The following is a 20,970-nucleotide window of genomic DNA, read 5'->3' on the forward strand; positions in this document are numbered from 1 at the left end:
TATATTTTGAAGAGTTTATTTGTGGATTTGTTTGTACAAAATAAAGTCATACTATATGATTACCTACAGATACCACATTTTTCATAAACAATCCTGCCACTTAACTTAGCTGAGTGCACTACTGTTTACACCAGAATATGACAGGTGAAAGGTTTAAATAATTATTTTTGGTTTTCATCAGAAAAAAGTCATGACTATTATGATAGTTCATAAAAATATTGGCTAACAAAATTAAAATCAAGTCACCTATTCAACTATCATCATTTTAGTGCAAAAATAATGTTTACTGTTACAAAGCACTACATTCAAATTAGTTACTGAAAGAGTAATGGAGGTTTTACAAATTCACTATGTATGGTAATTATTCAAATTTACTATGCATGGTAATTATTCAATACAATGAATAATGTTTGAAGTTGAAATCCTACAAATTTAAAACTGTTCTTTCATTTCCCTTTTGCAAGCACATTAATCAAAAATTATATTATATATATTTCATTTCTTGAACTTTCCTATAAGTGTAATCTAGACAAAATGACTTTGCCCTGTCAATGATGGGCATCACCTGCTACTCTACAATACTTTGAGCTGTATTACACCCAGGGATAACAGTATGATAACTGGGGCCTGTACAGTCCTTTATCACTGTAGAGGAGATAGTGGAGTTTTAATAAGTCAATTTCAGCTCCTTCCACACTAAAAGAGAAAAATGAGTCAGTAGATCCACCACTGGACTGGGAAATTATAACACCTTGGCTATGTCTAGACTGGCATGATTTTCCAGAAATGGTTTTAACGGAAAAGAGCATCTAGATTGGCACAGACGCTTTTCCGCAAAAGCACTTTTTGCGGAAAAGCATCCGTGCCAATCTAGATGCGCTTTTCCACAAAAAAGCCTCGATCGCCATTTTCACGATTGGGGCTTTTTGGCGGAAAACAAAGCTGAGCTGTCTACACTGGCCCTTTTGCACAAAAGGACTTTTGCCCGAATGGGAGCAGCATAGTATTTCCGCAAGAACACTGACAATCTTACATGAGATCGTCAGTGCTTTTGCGGAAATTCAAGTGGCCAGTGTAGGCAGCTGGCAAGTTTTTTCGGAAAAGTGGCCAATTTTCTGGAAAAACTGGCCAGTCTAGACACAGCCCTTGCCTTTTTATAGCTCTTTCCACCGGGATCTCAAAGCACACAGGGAAGAGCCATCTCCTTATTATTTCATTTGGGGAGCAACTGAGGCACAGGGAGGCGTGATTTGTTCAAGGCCACCCAGCAGAGGAATACAGCCCAAAGTGTCTGGTTCCTAGGCAGTGCCCTATCCCCTGGAGCACACTGCCTCCCCTGCTAAATGTGTCTCTGGCGCCACCTCGGAGACAGGCTGTGGACACTTTCTGAGCCCAGCCGCAGCAATTGCCACACGCAGGTGCGGAGAGGGGCCTTCCAGCTACTTGCCTCCGAAACAAGGGAGGGAGGCACCGCAGGGAGGGGGGGGGACGCTCACTGGCCTCCATCCCCGCCAGTTCCAGCCGCTCCCACGTGGCGCACAGGGCAGAGCCACAGGAGGGAGAAAGCGCCCGGGCTGGACGTACCCGGGGTTGCCTCCCGCTCTGTGTTGACTGGGCTGGCCGGGAAGGCAGCTCTAAGGCTGGGCCGCGCAGGTCAGGCGGGCGAGGGTGTGCACGCAGCATTGCGCGCTGCCAGCCACTTCTCCCCACCCCCAGCCAAGTCCAGCCTCCCCGCCCTGTGCCCCTCCTCCCGCCGCAGGTAGGCGCCGCTCCCCCGACGAGCCCCCCTGGCGGGACCCAGGCTGCGCGGGAGCTGGAGGTGAGTGCGGGGCCGGGGCTCCGCAGCGCGCGGAAGGAGGCGGCTGGTTGGAATTACCGCGCAGCGCCCAGGGCGGGAGCGCGCAACAGGCGGGCTGGGCGCTGCCCCGCGAGCAGCCTGGAGCTGGACAGTGCACGCTGCACAGATTTGCAGCCCCCTCCCCCCCCATCGGGGCGGCTCGCGCTCCCGGGGATTTGTTTCCTCCTGGCTTCCCACAGGGAGGGACTGGCGCAGCCCCTGCTGCTTGCAAAGCGCAACCGTGGCGCGTACGTCGCACAAACTTGCCCTGATTGTCTCTAAGAGCTGCTGCTGGGCAGGGCGGGGCGAGAGCGCTGTTGTTCCAGGCTGCAGGTGCTTTGTGCTTTCTGGGCTGGAAATCCTGCGCCTGGGAGGAAGTTTTCCACTCCCGTGGCTCTTAGAAAAACAGCCCCTAGTGAGCCAATTACCCGGCAGTAGTCTGCCCAAGCCCTGCTGCTGGCGGCGTTTCGGGGGTACAGAAGCAGCCCGGTGTTCCAAACGCCTCTGAAGGGAGGTTGTGCCCACCTCTGCAGCGTGCGGTGCGCTGAACAGCACATTGGGGTGGCGCTTTTAAAAGTTTGCAACTGAACATTGACTTAATGCGGCTTCCAAACGTTATTCTGCAGAAGAAAAATGCGACTTTCTTTTTATGACTAGTAGTTTAGGCTTTACACAGTTCTAGTTTGTATTTGTTTTTTTTTAAACTCCTCCCACTAATTGAATTTGCAGTCCCAAATAAAGCATGGGTTGGTTGGTCCATTGGTAAGTCCGGTGTTCTTAAATCTGAAGTCAGGCCTCTTGGCCAACCAAACAATCAAAGTTCCCTATGGCCAGAAGGCGTAGGCAATCTAACAAAGCTACATCCTTTTGAAAGATGGGAAGTAAAGATAAAATGCTTCATTTTATTTAATCCAAGCACATTTTGTTAATAATTTCTTACAGATACTTGTTTTTGTGCTGCGTTTTGAATCCTGGGCACTCCTATATCCAGAGATATTTTAAAGCTCTCTCTCTCTCTCTGTGTGTGTGTGTGTGTGTGTGTGTGTGTGTGTGTGTGTGTGTGTGTGTGTGTGTGTGAGAAAGAATAGCTACTGCTTAAAAAAATGAGTAGTTCTGCGCACCTTAGCGACTAAGAAAAAATGTAGGTGGTATCATGAGCTTTCCTGGGCACAACCCACTTCTTCAGATTATCATGGCTACCCCTCTGAGACTTCGCTACTGCTAGGTTTTTATTATTTTCTCTGCTGTGTACAGTTATTCCTCATTTAACACTGTAGATGCGTTTCTGAAAATGTTCGTGCTAAGTAAAAGCGTGCTATGCAGGGACAATTTTCCCATTCAAAATAATGGAAAAGGTGGCGGTTGCGTTTCAGGTGGTGGTGGCAAAGTCAGTTTTTTGTTGGTGCTAGGTCGTCAACATTTGCTATCTAGCAATACAAGATAACTAGCAACACAAGTTGCCGCGATGTGTTAAAACAGAAAGATAAACACTTGAGTGAGTGGAGGAACACTGTGACCACGTGTATTCATCTACTCATGCATATTACCACTGTTTTCACCAACTTATACTGCTGTGCAAAGTAGTCTGCCACTTGATTATTTTCGTGTTATTTCGGGAACGGTCCTGTTATTCGTAAAACATTCCCTAAAAAAAAAAGTGCTATTGCGAAAACGTTTTAAGCGGGCATGTGTTAAATGAGTAATTACTGTAGCTAATGTCCAGAAATTTTAATGTTGAGCTATAATTAAAGTGCTTTTTCTGAAACTGATAGGGGGATGAGCAGCCATGACAGACATGTTCAGCAATCTGCCAGGGAACTAATAATTTCAGAGCCTCCTCCTGCAACCTAAACCCTGCATCCCCCAACCTGGTGCCCAGTCCCTTTCCCATACTCCTGACTCATACCAAACCTCTCATCCTCAGCCAGAGCCTGTACGTCAACCCTATGCCCCAACCTGGACTCCACTTCTGCATTCAGAATCCCTCATTTTTGCCTCACTCTGGAGTCCAACCCCTTGCCCCAGCTTAATGAAAATAAGTGAGTGAATGCGGATGGGGAAAAATACAGAGGGAGGGGACAGGGAGTGTGGGGGTGAGGTATTGAGGAAGGGGTAGGGTGGAATAGGGGTGTGTTCAGTTTTGTGCTATTAGAAAGTTAGGCACCCTCCCACACCCAAACCCCCTCCAGCACACCTGAGCACTCTGATGTAACATCCCATATTCTTTATGAAATATGCTTATGATATGAATATGCCGTAACAGAGCTATGCTTCATGCAAGATAATTCATGTAAGGTATCATTGGAAAGGCTGTGATTCACTGGATATGAGTATCCTATTCATATGCATGGGTTTGAAGTTAGGAATATTGACCTGTGTGACTGTATTTCATATTTGCTGCTTTGGGTCGCTCCCACTGCTGACGCTTCAGGGACTATAATGCAAAAGTCAGCCAGGGCTCGTAACATGGATAATCGACGGTGAACGTGGTTGGCCTTCCTGTGGAGCAAGAGTGGGCAAACTTTTTGTCCTGAGGGTAGGGATGTCAGTGATTAACCACCTTGCCGGGTGATGCTTAACGGTTACCGGTTAACTGGTGGCCTGGCTGGGCTGGAGCAATCCTCTGTCCCATGGGGGAGGGAGCTGCTTCAGCCTGGCTGGGCCACCATGCAGTGAGCTGGGGATGCTCTAGCCCGGCCGAAGCAGTCCCACCCCTCTGCCCATGGAAGGCTTCCTCCTCTCCTGCCCATAGGGTCCTGTTTAAGCAGTTAAATATTACATTTAAACAGGATCTTACATACCTATCTGAGGGCCACATCAAGATTCAGAAATTGTATGGAGGGCCAAGTAGGGAAGGCTGTGCCTCTCCTAACAACCCCTCACCTCCTAGCTGACTTCCTTGCTCCACATGGAAAACATTTAACCATTAGTTTTTATATGAAAAACATGTTAAACATTTGAAGATTAACATAGCAAAAAATCTGATTTTTTCTGTTGTTCTCCCATGATCTTCAGCTCCAGCCACCTTTCCAAATGATGTGCATTATATTATTCTGTAACTTCTCCACTGCTTCTTCCGGTGTTCTTCTCCTCCTTGCAACAAATCCTAGCCACAAACAAATGATTAAAAGCCTCTTCTTATTCAAATGTGGTGTTTCTAGCGGAACATTTTGGAGATAATCTAAGCAAAACAGTACTAGGATAATTTTCACTGTGTCAGTAACAGGAAGAAATTTTATACACGATCATTTTAAAGCTGCATCGGGGCTTAGACTCTGTGTAGAGAGTTGCACAAGAGAAAATTACATTTTTAATTTCTGAGTGAGGAGAATTAGAGGAAGATATGAGGCTCCCGGGGCTGCATTGTGTTTAGGTCTAGTGCTAAAATTCAAGGGTGACTTACAATATAAATTCTTCCATCTTGAATAATAAATTATGATGGTTTTAGAAATGTATGGGGAGGAAAAAGTTTGGTTTATATTTTTTTCTTTAAATAGGAAGATCGGTATTTCTGACCAAAAAAACCCCTGTTTTGGTGAATTTATCACGAGTAGACAAATGGAAATAGGGGAATTATGATGCAGTGGATAGATGCAGTAAGCTGTAGTATGGGTTGATGTTGAACACTGATCAAACCTCAGGCACTGTGGTCACCAGACATAGAATGCATTTGGGAACTGTGTTCCTTTGCTTGAAATTGCAGATTCTGTTTGGTTTAGCTGAGGGGTTTATGATATGCTAGGTGAACTGTAACCGTGTGTTGATGATATTGTAAATTGAAATGCCCTGTTATGTTACATATATATATTCAGTTATTTAAAAAGTCCTAATTTAATCTAGCCAGAGAAATCCCTACTGAATAATTCTGCAATTTAAAAAAACTGGGATCATGATGTATCCACACTTTGTCCAGTAGTTATCAAGTTAATTTAATTAAAGTTCGGTCTTTAAAAAATATATTTAAGTCTAAGATCCAAAGCGTTTAATCCCTGGAGACAGAATCTTTGGTTCAGCATGAATTCAGCCCAACATAATTCTTTCTCATTATTGCCTGTTACATTTTATTAGTTTAGTAGAAAGCAGATTCCTTATATTATTGCTCATTAATGTTAATTATGATTATAACCTAATAATGTTTAGTCAGTAAATATCTACACTGCTTCAGAAAGTGGTCTTGCAGTGTCTGATATTGCAGACTCTTTTTTTTATAATTTTTAGGGTTGTGAATGACTAGTCGACTATTCCTATAAGCAAATGCTTATTGGATAGTTGACACACTAGTCAACTAGTTACTTCCCCCACATACACTTGCTGCTTCTCTCAGAAAGAGGCAGCAGATTGGTGGGGGGGGGGGGGGGGGGGGGAGGGGTAATTCAAAGCTGGCCCAGGCTGCATGGAGTGTTTCAAAGTGATGGTGCTGTGTAGAGCCCAGGGTCTGCCACTCTGAAATGCCGCATGCAGCCCGGGGCAAACAGCGAGTCCATGTGACACTGCTGCTTTGAAACCCCTGCTGGCCCCATGTTCCCCGCAGCATTTTCGCCTTGGAAGTATAGCAACAGCCCTGGAAATGGATGACAGGAGAGAGATCACATGATAATTACCTGTTGTGTTCACTCCCTCTGGGGCATTTAGCATTGGCCACTGTCAGAATACAGGATACTGGGCAAGATGAACCTTTGGTCTGACCCAGTATGGCTGTTCTTATGATTATTTTCTCCTAACAATATAGCAAGGTTGCACAGTTTTCTATCTGGTTACAGGTTAGACAGGTTTATTCATGTAAATTTACTGTGCACGGTGAATAAATATATATGTTAAGAAAATACTGTTTCGGACATTAAAAGAGCATTTCTAAAACCTTTTGCTAGTAATGGGTAGAAATAGTTCTTTTGCATCAATACTTCTAGAACTGGGAATAGCTGATACATAGGGATTTTTGTGCCCAGAAAGGAAACAATTTTCATTTTGCTCAGGCTTACTTAATATCTTCACTCAGATAGCGTTGTTGTTTCTGACAACTGAAGAAATGACTTAAAAAAAACCACACATATGTTGTTGGCCCTCTGCATTCAACTGTGTGTATGGAGAAGAAATCAGTAATAAGGAATCTGGGTAAAATCTACTGGTAACGTATTTTCTTTATACCCACATACATGTGGTTACTAGTGCTTTTCTTCAAGGAATCTCCATAGGGTATGTCTACACTACAAAGTAAATTCGAACTAACAGATGTTAGTTCGAATTAACTTTAATAGGCGCTACACTAGCGCTCCGCTAGTTCGAATTTAAATCGAACTAGCGGAGCGCTTAGTTCGAACTAGGAAAACCTCATTTTACGAAAATTAAGCCTAGTTCGAACTAGCTAGTTCGAATTAAGGGGTGTATAGCCCCTTAATTCGAACTAGTGGGAGGCTAGCCCTCCCCAGGTTTCCCTGGTGGCCACTCTGGCCAACACCAGGGAAACTCGTCTGCCTCCCCTCCCAGCCCCGGACCCCTTAAAGGGGCATGGGCTGGCTACGGTGCCCGTGCCAGGTGCAAGCCTGCCAGCACCCAGCCAGCAGACCCTGCACCTGGCACGGATTGAGCCACCCACCCGATGCCCCCCAGCCCTCCCCCTCTTCCCGGGACCAGGCTGGCAGCTCCCGGGAGCTTGCCTGGGACTGCAAGAGGCGGGCACACGCCTGGGCTAGTGCAGACATCGTGGACCTCGTCCACGATCTCCGCACTAGGCACAGGAAAGTGGCCGGCTAGGGCAGGAGAGCTGCCAGCCTGGCCACCCAGGAGCAGGTGTGCAAGAGAATCAAGGGGGTCCACTGAGACCCCCGACCCTGAGCCCTGAGCTTACAATGGCCGTCCTGGGTCAGACCAAAGGTCCATCTAGCCCAGTAGCCTGTCTGCCGACAGTGGCCAACCCTAGGGACCCTGGAGGGGATGGACCGAAGACAGTGACCAAGCCATTTGTCTCGTGCCATCCCTCTCCAGCCTTCCACAAACCTTGGGCAGGGACACCACTCCCACCCCCTGGCTAATACCACTCCATGGACCCAACCTCCATGACTTGATCTCATTTCCCTTTAAACTCTGTTCTAGTTCTAGCCTTCACAGCCTCCTGCAGCAAGGAGTTCCACAGGTTGACTCTTTGCTTTGTGAAGAACAACTTTCTCTTATTAGTTTGAAGCCTGCTACCCATTCCTTTCCTTTGGTGTCCTCTAGTCCTTCTTTATGGGAACCAATGAAGAACTTTTCTGTATGCACCCTCTCCACCCAACTCCTGCTTTTAGAGACCTCTATCCTGTCCCCCCTCTGTCTCCTCTTTTCTAAGCTGAAAAGTCCCAGTCTCTTTAGCCTCTCTTCATATGGGACCTGTTCCCAACCCCTGATCATTTTAGTTGCCCTCCCCTCTCCCACCCTCTCCCACCTCCTTTTCCCAGTCTCCCCCAGTTTTGTTCAATAAAGACAGATTCCATTTTGGAAAACCCGTTATCTTTATTTTGTACATCAAGAAGAGGGGCTAGGGAAGCATAAGTGGAAGGAGGTGAGGGAGGAATGGGGCACGAGCCCCCGATGGGGAGGACTGGGCTGGCTCTGCGGGCTTCTGGGGGTGGAAGCTCTCCTGCAGCCCCCCAATTGCCCCCTCTCCCCAGATGGCAGCCTGCGGCAAGTGCAGCCGGGCTGATGTCTGAGTGGTGTGATGTGCCCAGTGTGGGTACTCCGGGCAATCCAAGCCAGGACTGCTTTGCAAGCGGGGCACCCCTGAGAACTGTCTGTCCGGGGTGGGGGTCGGGACCCTTTAAGCACAGCCCTCGACTAGCCTGAGACAGCATCTCCATGCTGTAAGTCCTCCTCTGATGCCCTGCCGGCACTGCTTCCGGCCATTCTTAAGCCCGGTTCAGGGTCCACTTAATGTGGACATGCTAGTTCGAATTAGCAAAACGCTAATTCGAACTAGTTTTTTAGTCTGGATCCGTTAGTTCGAATTAGCTTAGTTCGAATTAACTAATTCGAACTAAGTTCGAATTAACGTTGTAGTGTAGACATACCCACAGACAATATTCCCAGCGAGCAATCCTGCCTCACAACTGGACTTCAATCAGTTACCAAGGCAAAAAGAATAAACTCTCCTGCTGCCAATACAGCCCTATACAAAGCCTTGCATAAATATCAAAGTAACACACAGCGTGTCTTCCCGAAACATCACATTTACGAAGAAAATATATGTGAAGAAATAAGCTTTCTTCCTTAGCGCCCCCATGTGCATCTGAATTTGGATCCAAAAGTTGCTTGGATCATTTCCCACACATTGTTCTGAAACTAATCCTAAATTTGCCCATTTCCTGTGTCTTTCATGACTCTGCCACTTTACCCTTCTTAGACCTTAACAGTTTTCCGAACACTTAGAAACTAAGATGTAAAAGCTCCATTCTCTTATGACAGGATTTGAATCATACTCCCACGAGGAGGGAGTAATAGCTCAAGACAACGAAATTTGAATTCTTGTTACTTGAAGGAAAAATAGCCCTTGAGAAGGAGTTGGTTTAGGATAATACAATGGACAAGAATCTAGCTCAAATCAAGATTACTCTTTATGTATAGTGTCTCAACAAGGATTTTGTAAAAAGTTCTATTAATGAAGCAATGTGATAAACTTAGAATGCAATAGGAAAGGGATACCTTTGATTTCTGCTGCTCCGTGTAATTGTAACTGCTCCTTGTCAGGGTCCTGGACTTCAAAATGAGGTCTGTTACCATCGACTTCATATTAAATGAGAATAACTATTTATTCACTATATCCTATTACTCCATATCTGGAAAAATGTCGTTTTGAAATATTGCACATTTTGCTTTCAGGAAATATTTAGCCTTTAAAATAAGAGATGCTAGGCATTGGGCAATGACACCTCTGCCTTCTGATCTCCAGCCCATTGCAACATTACTTAATTCAAGCAAATGTGTTGAATGAGTCTAAAAAGCAAACAGACAAAATGTTGTTTGTTCTCCCAAACATTCCTTTTGATATGAGAAAAGTAATTATGATTTTGCACCCACCCTTCCCACGCTTTTTGATTTGTATAGGTGATGCTGATAGCTGACCCTTCAGTCCATTAGCCAAAGTCACCAAGACATTGAACAGACAGGTCAAGTTCAGAAATTTCAGTTGTAGATAATGTATCTAAAATGGATCTGCATACCAAAGATGTGCTCCTGACATTGTTTATACCATTCACTGCTGAGAATGAGGACTCATTAATACATGTAGATGTCTTTTTTGTTTAATAGCTATAATTCTGAAATTTAGCAAACACAGAATGATCATGTTTGACTTTTTTTAATAAAACACAATGCAGTAGCAATATACTTGAAAAAAAAAAAAAAAGCGCTGATAAGTTACCTGAATGACAGCATTGGAAACTGAAAGCCATTATCTGCTGCACAAAAACTAGTAATATAGTCTTACTAGTGCTTAATTTGTTCCAGGATGAATCCTAGAACCTCTAGGCTCAGCAGTTCATAGCCCCAGCAACTCTGAGCTTGCTCATCAGCTATGAATGTAAAAATAATTGCTTGAGACCTGGCACCTCTTTCATTACAAACGAAGTGCTGAAGCTAGCCCATAGTAACCCACAAACATGTCTCGTCTGTAGATGGGGTCTCTACACATTAGGGATGTTAAAAAATAGTCAACTAGTCGATCCCTCACCCCTTGCTGCCTCTGAGATAGAGGCAGCAAAAGAGGGGGGGAAGGGGTACTTCAAAGAGGCAGTGGAGTCCGGGGTCAGCTGGGTACTCTCCAGCTGATCTTGGGTTTCCACGCGGCACTTCCCCAGAACCTGAAGTGCCACGTGGAGCCCGGGGGCAGTTGGGGGAGTCCCCCGCTGATCCTGGTCTCCCTGGCTTTGAAATGCACAAGAGCCCCCACTGGAGACCCTTGTGCATTTCAAAGCAGGCACCCGCATGCAGCCTGGAGTCAGTGGGACTTTTCGCTGGCCCCGGGCTGTACGCAGAGTTCCGCATTCCTCCTATGAAATATACAAGAACCCCAGCCGGGGTTCTTGTACATTTCAAAGGAGGAATGCAGAAGTGCCTATTGACTAGTCCATCCACTAGTTAATTAACCTCATTTTAACATCCTTACTGCACATAAGGGTTGGCAATTTCCTTGGGAAAAGCTATTTTAGGACTGGGTACCGGATGCTGCATGCTGGTAATTACCAGTTTATAATTAGAATATCCTATGAAAAATAGAGAAAAAATATATAGCAATTTAGTAATAGTTTCACAGTGATATGGTCTTTTAAATTTTAATTAAAGTAAATAAAATAAAAAAGAAGCTCAACCTGAAGCTGTGTGTAATTGAGTTGCCTATCTTGGACACTGAAATGTCTGTATTTAGGAGTTCCTCTTCCTTGTTTAGCAATGAAAATTACCTACTTGTTTAGCAAACAAAATAGGGAGATTTCCAGAAGTTTCCATTTCAGAAGTTTCAGTTTCTGCATGGAATGAATGTCTTGCTAGTAGTATTTTGTCTCTTGATTTGGCTGACTGGAGTGCAACTGAACTCAATGAGTATAGTCACTCAATCAGAATATTCCAACATAAGCAAATATGGAAGACTACTTTGCTCAATTCATTGCTATTTTGAGAAAACATAAGGACGGACATATTGGGTCAGACCAAAGGTCCGTCTAGCCTAGTATCCTGTCTACTGACAGTGGCCAGTTCCTCTCTCCAGTCTGAAAACTTACCATTTATTCCTACCCTTTGTTTCCTGTCTTTTAACCAGTAATCAGTCCATGAATGTACCTTCCCTCTTATCCCATGACAGCTTACTTTGGTGAGGGACCTTGTCAAAGACTTTTTGGAAATCTAAGTATACTACATCCACTGGATCCCCGTTGTCCACATATTTGTTGACCCCCTCAAATAACTCTAGCAGATTAGTAAGGCATGATTTCCCTTTACAGAAACCATGTTGACTTTCCCTCAACAAATTATGTTAATTTATGTGTCTGACAATTTTATTCTTTACTATGGTTTCAACTAATTTGCCCGGTACTGACAGACTTACCAGTCTGTAATTGCCAGGATCACCTCTAGAGCCCTTTTAAAATATTGGCGTCAGGTTAGCTATCTTCCAGTCATTAGGTACAGAAGCTGATTTAAAGGATAGGTTACAAACCACAGTTTGTTAGTTCCGCAATGTCACATTTGAGTTCTTTCAGAACTCTTGGGTGAATGCCATCTGGTCCTTGTGACTTGTTACTGTTAAGTTTATCAATTTGTTCCAAAACTTCTTCTAATGACAACTCAGTTTGGAACAATTCCTCAGATTTATCACCTAAAAAAGAATGGCTCAGGTTTGGGGATCTCCCCAATATCCTCAGCCCTGAAGACAGAAGCACAGAATTCATCTAGCTTCTCTGCAATGACTTCATCATCGAGTGCTCCTTGAGCACTCGATCATCCAAGGGCCCCACTGGTTGTTTAGCCAGCTTCCTGCTTCGGATGTACTTACAAAACATTTTACTATTTCTTTTTGAGTTTTTGGCTATCTGTTCTTCAAGCTGCTTTTTTGGCTTTTCTTATTATATTTTTTACACTTAATTTGACAAAATTTATAAAGATAGCAGAATCTTTGATGAAAATGTGAGTGAGAAGGAAGACTATACAAGAGAGCATATTGCCTGGGGCTGAAAGCCTGAGCCCAACCCACTGTCCTGGTTGTCCAAAGTTTTAATCATGTGATCTGGCCTGGTCCCAATTAGATCAGGTCTACAGGGTTGCACTGTAGAAAATGTGTTAAACTGGTACAAACTAGTAAAAACTTGGATTTGCTTGGTTAAAAACACCTCTGATAGATAATCATGCCAACATCAAGAAGGTATTTAAACTTGTATTTATCCTCTCATCTGAAATTGCTTTTGTTTTTCCTGTTTTTTGATGGTGATTTGGTAATATTGATCTTGGCTTGAAGTTATGTCATCTAGACCAATAAAACAGGTGTCTAATAAAGACATTGGATTTCTGATCTCTGTTGACTCAGATTGGATTCTGAGCAATAAACTAGAGATGACAGGTCTACTGAGATATCTTGTTCCATCAACAATACCTGGTTTGGAAAAAAAAAAACCCTAAACAAAATCTGGCTAATTAAGTAGAAAAAATGCAGTTATTTCTAGAATTTTTCAGGGGAGCCTTAATCTACTGCCAGCTGTTGAGATGACTTTAACCCTAAATGAAGGAGCCAAAAAGCCTATGATATTGTACTAAGAAAAGCTGCCATGACCCGAGTGTATAATTTGTGTATTAAAATAATTGTGATCATCTCAGATATCTATGCTTCAGAAAGAACAGATTGTTTTTTAAACAGAAAGTGATTTTCTTTCTACAGAAAGTGAAAGAGTTTGTGAAATGAAAACAGAGACATTTCAAGAAAGACTTTATCAATACACTTCCTTGCTGTCAAAGAGCTCTTGTTGATAGGAATTTTAGCATCTAGTTATATAGTCGACTAATCAATAAGCAGGAGCTTATCGATTAGCACTATCAATGAGACGCTTCTCCCTGCTGTGGCTCTGCATTATAAAGCCCAGGGAAGCCAGCATGCAAAGTCACTAGGTTGGCCCCTGCTCCACAGGTGTCTTCATTCATCATGCACACACTCACACAGCTGCGGCTCTGCCTTGTAAAGCCCAGGGAAACCTGTGTGCGAAGTTGCTAGCTCAGCCCTGCTTTGCAGGTGTCTTTTCATTCATCACACCTCACACACACAGTGCATTGGCACAAGCCAAACTGAGCGCCACAACTGCTTACCATTGTCGACTAACAGAATAGCGACAGAAAATCTATCGACTATTCAATTAGGGAAGTAATTGCATTTTAACATCCCTACTAGTTGTGTGTATTTTTTTTTTTAATCTCATGGAACTGTAGATTCTTCTTTCAACTAAAAAAAAATTGGTGCTATCTGGTTGTCTATCTGGAATTAATTTTCCTAGATGCTGATATGTTTCCAAGGAAACTGGCCAATAATATGGAAGGGGTGAAGGGTGGAGGGCCTCATTGTAATTAGATTCCAGTGAAACATTTTTGGATGACAGGCTATTTTTCAGTGGCCATTTTTTTCTTCATTAGTGAAAACATTAGTGAGAAACAATTTAGTTAAGAGTTTTCATTTTTAAACAATGGTGACAAAGTGAGACTGTGCTCTTTTCCCAGTGGCTGGAATCTCTACCTGAGGAAACTTTGGTTCCATTTAGGTTCCTTTTTTCTAAATTTTACTGTTGTTTTGCAAAATATTAAAGTTCTGTAATTCTGTCCATTTTTTCAATTGTTGAAAAGTTTTGACCAGCCAAAACCAAAGTTTCTGATGAGCTTCTTTGCTGAAAATTTTGCATTCAATTTTTGTTTGAAAGGTTTTTTTTTTTATTAGAAATTCATTTTTAAACTAGAAATTCAGGAATTTTTCCCCAGCTCTGATCATTTTATTTGGCGTTCCCATATGTGCCCTGATCTCAACAAGACTAATACACTTGTTTACCTTTGCTACTGTGAATTGTCTTAATGAAATCATAGAACTACTCACAATAGTGAAGTTAAGGGCTTGTCTACACTGGCCAGTTTTGCCGAGGAAAAGTGTTTTCTCGTGAAAACTGTGAGTATGCACACTGCAACATAACTTTTGTTGCAAAAGATGGTCGTTTTTGTTGACAGAAATCTTCCAGCTCCATTAGAGGCTTTTTTCTTTTCCCTTCCTTGAGTTGTCAAAAAACGTGCAGTGTGGACAGTTCAAGGCATTTTGTCACTGATTCTGGCCTGCAGAATTTAGTGATGTAAATGGTTAGCTGGTTAACCAGTAAGCCTCACCCTTAATGGCCAGAGCAGCCAGTATGGGCACCTCGCAGGCTGGGCACCTCGCAGGCAGAGGTGATACAGCCCAGTCGCAGCACCCCCTACCTGCAGAGGGGGGGGTCTGCTCATGCCCAGCCAGGCTGGAGCAGCTCCTGCCCCACCCTACCTGGCCCCCCTTTAATCAGTTAACTAGTTGAACATTATGTTTAACTGGTTAACCAATTCAACAGAGTTTTACGTCCCTAACAGGAAATGTCCCACAATTCCCAACCAGCCACTCTAAGGATGTGTCTAGACTACGGAGTTTTTTTTTAAAAAGTGTCCTTTTTTCAAAAAAACTTCACCTGCATCTAGATTGCCATCGCGTTCTTTCGAAATTAAATTGAAAGAACACGGCGTTTTTTTTTTAAATTGGCAAACCTACTTTTAACAGGAAGAATGCCTTTTTTCGAAAGCGCTATTTTGAGAAAGGTTCTTGAACGGAAACAGGTCTTTTTCAAAAGAGAGCATCCATATTGCCTGGGTGCCCTCTTTCAAAAAAGAGGATTGCTTTTTCGAAACTCTTGTGGCTGTCTAGACAACCTTTTTCGAAAGAGGCTTGTAGTCTAGACGTACCCTGAGTTTGTACTCCACTGCCCTATAGCCAAGTGATCAGCCACCTTCCCCGCTCCCTCACAAATCTTGTGAAATGTAAATCCCATTTCTTGCAGGTCTGAGCACCCACTGTGAGCTAGTTCAGCAGTGGTCTCATGGTGTCTTCCCAGGTGTCCATGCCTAGCCATTGCACTAAACTCTCTCCCTCTTGAACCTCCATGGAGCTGTTGGATCTGATCAGTGTATGGGGAGAGGAGTCTGTCTCCAGCTGTGAGTTACCCATAGGACCTGGGACACATACGGGCACATTTCTTGCTCCTCGGGTGAAAAAGGATACGAGCAGGACACGCTTCACTGCAAAGCAAAGATTAAAGAACTGAGACAAGCCCATCGTAAAGCCCATGAAACAAACTGTCGTTCTGACACTTCATCGACTGAGGGCATGGAAAAATGGCTGCGTTTCAGGAGCTGCATGTATCCCTGTGTAGCTAATTGAGATGGCCAAGTAGGATGTTGGTGCTCGCCGTGATCACAGTGAAATCCAGCAGAGAGAGACTTTTGAAACTTTTGGAGAGGTACTTGTAAATTTTCTGCTGCGGATTCCATGGGCAGTGCTACTTTGTCCCCTCCCCCAATATTACACGCTAGCCCAAACCATTCATCAATCATTTGTGCAGGAACCAAAGCAGAACATAGGTGAGCTGGATAAGGAGCAGGGTGAAAAAGCTGAGTGAAAGCCATAAGCCTGGAGAAGTTGTATCTTGTTTACCCTGATTACCCTGGGCAGGAGATATCTGCCAGGGTGTTACCTGCCTCTGGAGAACTATGTTCCTACAAAGAGAATTTTGTAGCCCGTTTGGACTTTCTTTTGTCCATGTGCACAGCTGCCACCACAGCCACCCCTTGCTCACCATGATTAAAGTGCATATTGAGATGTGTTCCTTTAAGGGTCAGCAGGAAAGTGAGTGGAAATGTTGGAAAAGGGGTTTGTAAGTGAAATGTGACAATGTTGGAATCGATGTTAACCTACTCATGCTGAAGGCATGGAAGCTGCATATATCCCTGTCGATAGGGCCAAGCAGAACGTTGATGCTCGCTGTGGTCTCAGTGGAATCCTGCAGAGAGAGACTATCAAAGTTTTGGAGAGGTGCTTGTAAATTTTCTGTAAATTATCAGAGACCCTGGCGGCCCCGCTGTGCAGTGCCTTTGAGAGTTTGCAACTGATAAGGAAGCGCCGTTGGAAAAATAGGGAGGATTTGGTTTGTGAAGTGCAAAATCACTCTCAATTGAGTGCGGATGTCAGGAACAGCGCTAGGTAAGGGAACTGAGGAACCACAAGGATAACCAGGCCTTTGCCCTGCAGGCCACAGAACGCATGATCAGGGTCATGAAGGAACAGACTGAGTTCCTAAAGTCCTTGGTGAAGCAGCACAGTAAGCCAACATGCATCGCTTAACAACGCAATCTCACCAGTTGGTGCTGATTTCCCTAGCCCAGAAGCAACGATCTACCCTGTACAGCTGCTCTGTGATTGCCAAATGCAATGACAGGTTGCCGCTGTCCATATCATGCACTGTCAGGCTGCTCCAAGTCGTCTTCCTCTGTCAGTAGCTTCAGTATGGTCTCAACTGCCATTTGTGAGGTCCTCGTGACAGTTAACAGACCATGTGAGAGAAACCCGGTTCCATTCTTTCTTGCAGATGCTGGAGTGCACAGCAGAGAATGGCAATTGGAAAAAGGGTGTGAAAAAACTCCAGAAGCCCCTGAACAAAGCAGTGCCTGACAGGACTTTTGGTTTGGTCCCAAGATGCCCCACACTCTGTTCTGTGGTCCCACAATACCTAGTGACAGACGGTTTTGCCAGGCACTGTAGGATACATACTCATAATATATTGTTCCCGCTATTGACGGGGGGGGGGGGGGGGGGGTCTAAAAGTGCAAACAATCTGTCAACAGAGTGAACAAGTGTAAACACGCTTTGATGACTTTCTTTTGTTTTTTGGCAACTTCTGCATGTCAACGTTAGTTTCCTCAACAAAGCTCGGTATTGTAGGCATACCCTTAATGAGCTTTGCAGGCCCACTACTGTCTTTGTTAGTCACTGTTCTGGTCCTTCCCCTCTGGGGGCTCCTAGCTTTGGCAACTGTCAGAAAACAGGATATTGGGCTAGATGGACTTTTGGTCTCACCCTGTATGGCCGTTCTTATGTTATATTCGTATATACTGTTGTGCAGTGCTTTTTTTTGTAAGAAAAAAGGTGCCAGTACTCTGGGGCAAACTTGTTAAGCGAAATTTTTTTTTAAAAGGAACACTTGTTAAGCAAAAAAATTTTTTAAAAAGGAAAACTTGTTGAGCCAAACAAAAAAAACCGTGCCTGAAGAAAAACCCCGGGGGCGTCCTGAGCAGGCTTCTGTCAGTAGCCAATCCGCCCGAGAAAAACATGTGCCAGTACGTGCAGGGGAAATCCCATTCCCTTTTTGTGGGCTGGGAAAATAGGTGGCAGTACGCCGTTCCGGGCAGTACCATCGCAAACAAAGCACCGTCTCCCACCCTCGCTCATCCTCCCTCACTTTCACCAGGCTGGGGCAGAGGGTTGGGGTGTAGGCTCTGGTCTTGGATTACGGGATTTGGAGTGGGAGGGTCTCTGAGTTGAGCCTGGGACAGGCAGTTGGGATGCAGGAGGGGTTCTAGGTGCAGGCTCTGGGAGGGTGTTTGGATACAGGGGTGCTCGGGGCTAGGGCAGGGGCTTGGGATACAGGAGGAGGTTCATGACTGGGGAAGGGTTTTGGGATGTGGGCTCCAGCTGGGCATTGTTTACCTCAGATGGCTCCTGGGTGGTGGTGCACTGGGGCTAATGCAGGCTCACCCCTACCCTGGCCCTGCACCACTCCCAAAAGCAGCCAGCAACGTCCATCCCTGTTGTGCCCCCTCTCTGCTCTGTGGAGAAAGGATACAGAGTGGGAGGGGGCACCTTGACATCAGCACCCCTTCTCTCACTCCCCTGCCTACCCAGAAAGCAGGAGGCTCTTGAGGGGACAACTCCAAGGCAAAGGGCAGGAGGTACACTGCAGTGTGGGGAGGGGCAGCTGAAGTGCTGGCACTTTATGGCCTCTTGGCAAACCAGTTAAGATCACCTGTCAGAGGCTCAAAGATCTACCAGTAGATCCTGATCCTACTGATTGGTGACCACTGCAGTAAGGCGAGGGTGAATTTTTCTGTCACTAGTAAATAGGGATGTGAACGGGTAACATTACTGAGTGATACTTACTGCAACCAGTTCCCCGGGAGCAGTGCCCCACCTATGGCCTGCCACAGACAGAAGATTGGTTAAGTCCTGCCAGGCCCCTGCACAGGGCTGCCAATCAGCAGCTCGCCCCGGGGGGCTGACAGCTGGGGTCAGGAGCCGGCAGTCAGCCCTACATGGGGCTGGGAACAGGAGCGCTGCAGGCTGGGACTGCTCCAGCTGAGTTGAAGTGGTTCCTCACTTGGGATCCCATTTAGGTGAGTTAACCAACATTTGACCTGATTGATCGGGATTTTACATCCCTACTAGTAAAATAGACATGATTTCTATGGATACCTTATGGTTGTACGGGTCCTTGATTTGCCACTGTCTCTGAGCTGCATTCGGACCTAGTGGAGACTGATGGGTACTATGATGGCATGGACAAAGCCCAATATCCCTGCTGGAGGCCTTTTAGCAGCCTGGCCAGCAACCGGAGCAGTAGAGAGGTCCTCCGAGCAGAACAGAGTGGCAGCCTCCATTGCAGCCAATAAGGGTGCAGCAGGCTGATATAAAAGGAGCTGCTAGGCCAGGGCCTATCAGTTCCGTACTGGAGCTCAACCCAGGCAGACCTCAGTGCTGACTGGGGAACACCAGCAGTCTGGACAGCTCCAGGTGGGAGCTGGGCATAATACCTGGTCAGAGCCAGGTGCTACAGCTGAAGGCTAGCCAAAGACAACCCTAGACAAGGGGAACTTGATCACAAGGCCATAGAGAAGGGCTGGAAGGAACAGCATCCTGGGGAAGTGGCCCAGGGACTTGACAGCAACTAATTACTTGAAACTCAGCTGGTAACTACTATTTGTAGGGTCCCTGGGCCAGGACCCAGAGGAGTGGGTGGGCCTGGGTCTCCCCCAATCTCCCTGCAAACTGCACCCGGGAGGAGAGGGGGGTAAAAGAAGAGGCCTGATCTCCGTCCGCTTACTGGACACTGCTTTGCCTGCAGACAGGTGAGTAGAGACTGTAAGACTCCCCTCAGCCACCAAGGCGCGAAGGGTAGACCCCGTTACAGGTACAAAGAGTGACTTGCAGCTCACATATCTTTGGTTGCCCAGCCATGGCAGAATTTAGCACAGCACTGGGCTATTCTAATTTCTGCCACTGACATGGTGGAATGAAGTGCCATCAGGCACCAGCCGCACTATACAAGGCTCCTCACATGTGCCCTGTTTTAAACCCAGAGGTCAGGAAATGACTGGAGCTGGAGGCAGCAGATCCGCATCACCAGCTTTCTATGGCAGGAGAGTTCCCCTGTGCAAGTGAATTTCTCCATCAAATAGATCATACCACAAGTAACTTTAGCGGACTGGAGATTTTGGTCCTATGCATTGTTGTCTGGTAAGTTACTTATGTGAATGTCCACATGTTAAACAACTGCCCGACATAAAAGAGATGATCAGGAGAAAAAATAGAAAGGGAGATGACACCTCTTCCCCCCCCAAAAAAAGAAGAAATTGGTAAATGGAGATACAGGTGTCTGTGAAGAGAGGTGATGTAAGCCAGTACAGGCAGTCCCCGGGTTACGTACAAGATAGGGACTGTATGTTTGTTCTTAAGTTGAATCTGTATGTAAGTCGGAACTGGCGTCCAGATTCAGCCGCTGCTGAAACTGACTGCCAGTTCTGACTTACATACAGATTCAACTTAAGAACCCCAAGTCAGCTGCTGCTGAAACTGATCAGCAGCTGATTCCAGGAAGCCCGGGGCAGAGCAACTGTGCCTCGGGCTTCCTGTAGTCAGCGCTGGTCAGTTTCAGCAGCGGCTGACTTGGGGACGCCTGGGGCAGAGCAGCTGGGGTGCTGCTGGGTTGCTCCAGTAGCACCGCTCCTCGGCGCTACTGGACCAACCCAGCAGCACACCAGCTGCTCTGCCCCAGGGTCCACGAGAAAAGCCTGGTCTGCTGGGGGGGGCACACTAGCTGCGCCCCCCCCAGCAGACCAGGGACACAGGGAGCAAAGCGGCAGCGGGGGGGTGCCTCGCCTCTGAGGCTTTGCTCTGGCACCAGACCGCTTTGCTCCCGGTGCCCCTGGTTTGCTGGAGACGGTCCCCAGCAGACCAGGGGCACCGTGAGCAAACCCGCAGCAGTTTGCTGCGGGTTTGCTCCTGATGCCCCTGGTCTGCTGGAGACGGTCCCCAGCAGACCAGAGGCACCGGGAGCAGCTTTTCTCGCCCCGGAGCTCGAGGTGGCTGACCGCTGCCTGTGAGCTCTGGGGCGAGAAAGCCCCGTTCGTAAGTGCGGATCCGACATAAGTCGGATCCGCGTAAGTCGGGGACTGCCTGTATTAGAGAATATGAAATGAATCAGTGCAACTGAAATATTGACTATTAAATACTTCCAACAAACTGCTCATGAAAAAAATCTTTGAACTACCGTAAATTGGCATATATAACTCACACCCATGCATAA

General features: G+C 45.8%; 1 protein-coding gene across 3 annotated transcripts in view; it reads left to right on the plus strand.

Annotated features, from left to right (window-relative positions):
* The first annotated feature begins 1,478 nt into the window (after window positions 1–1,478).
* ARHGAP8 (Rho GTPase activating protein 8) overlaps window positions 1,479–20,970 on the plus strand; it is a 100,722-nt gene continuing 81,230 nt past the window's right edge. The window contains exon 1 of one of the 3 annotated variants that reach the window (XM_075899780.2): window positions 1,479–1,819. The gene's annotated coding sequence lies outside the window, so the exon portion shown is untranslated. Of the gene's footprint in view, window positions 1,820–19,746; window positions 19,902–20,970 lie in introns of those variants that run through there. The other 2 variants (XM_075899760.2, XM_089770181.1) reach the window with 2 other exon arrangements.

This window comes from Pelodiscus sinensis, chromosome 1, assembly GCF_052426305.1.
Source record: "Pelodiscus sinensis isolate ZL-2025 chromosome 1, ASM5242630v1, whole genome shotgun sequence".
In the NCBI taxonomy this organism is placed as follows: domain Eukaryota; kingdom Metazoa; phylum Chordata; order Testudines; family Trionychidae; genus Pelodiscus; species Pelodiscus sinensis.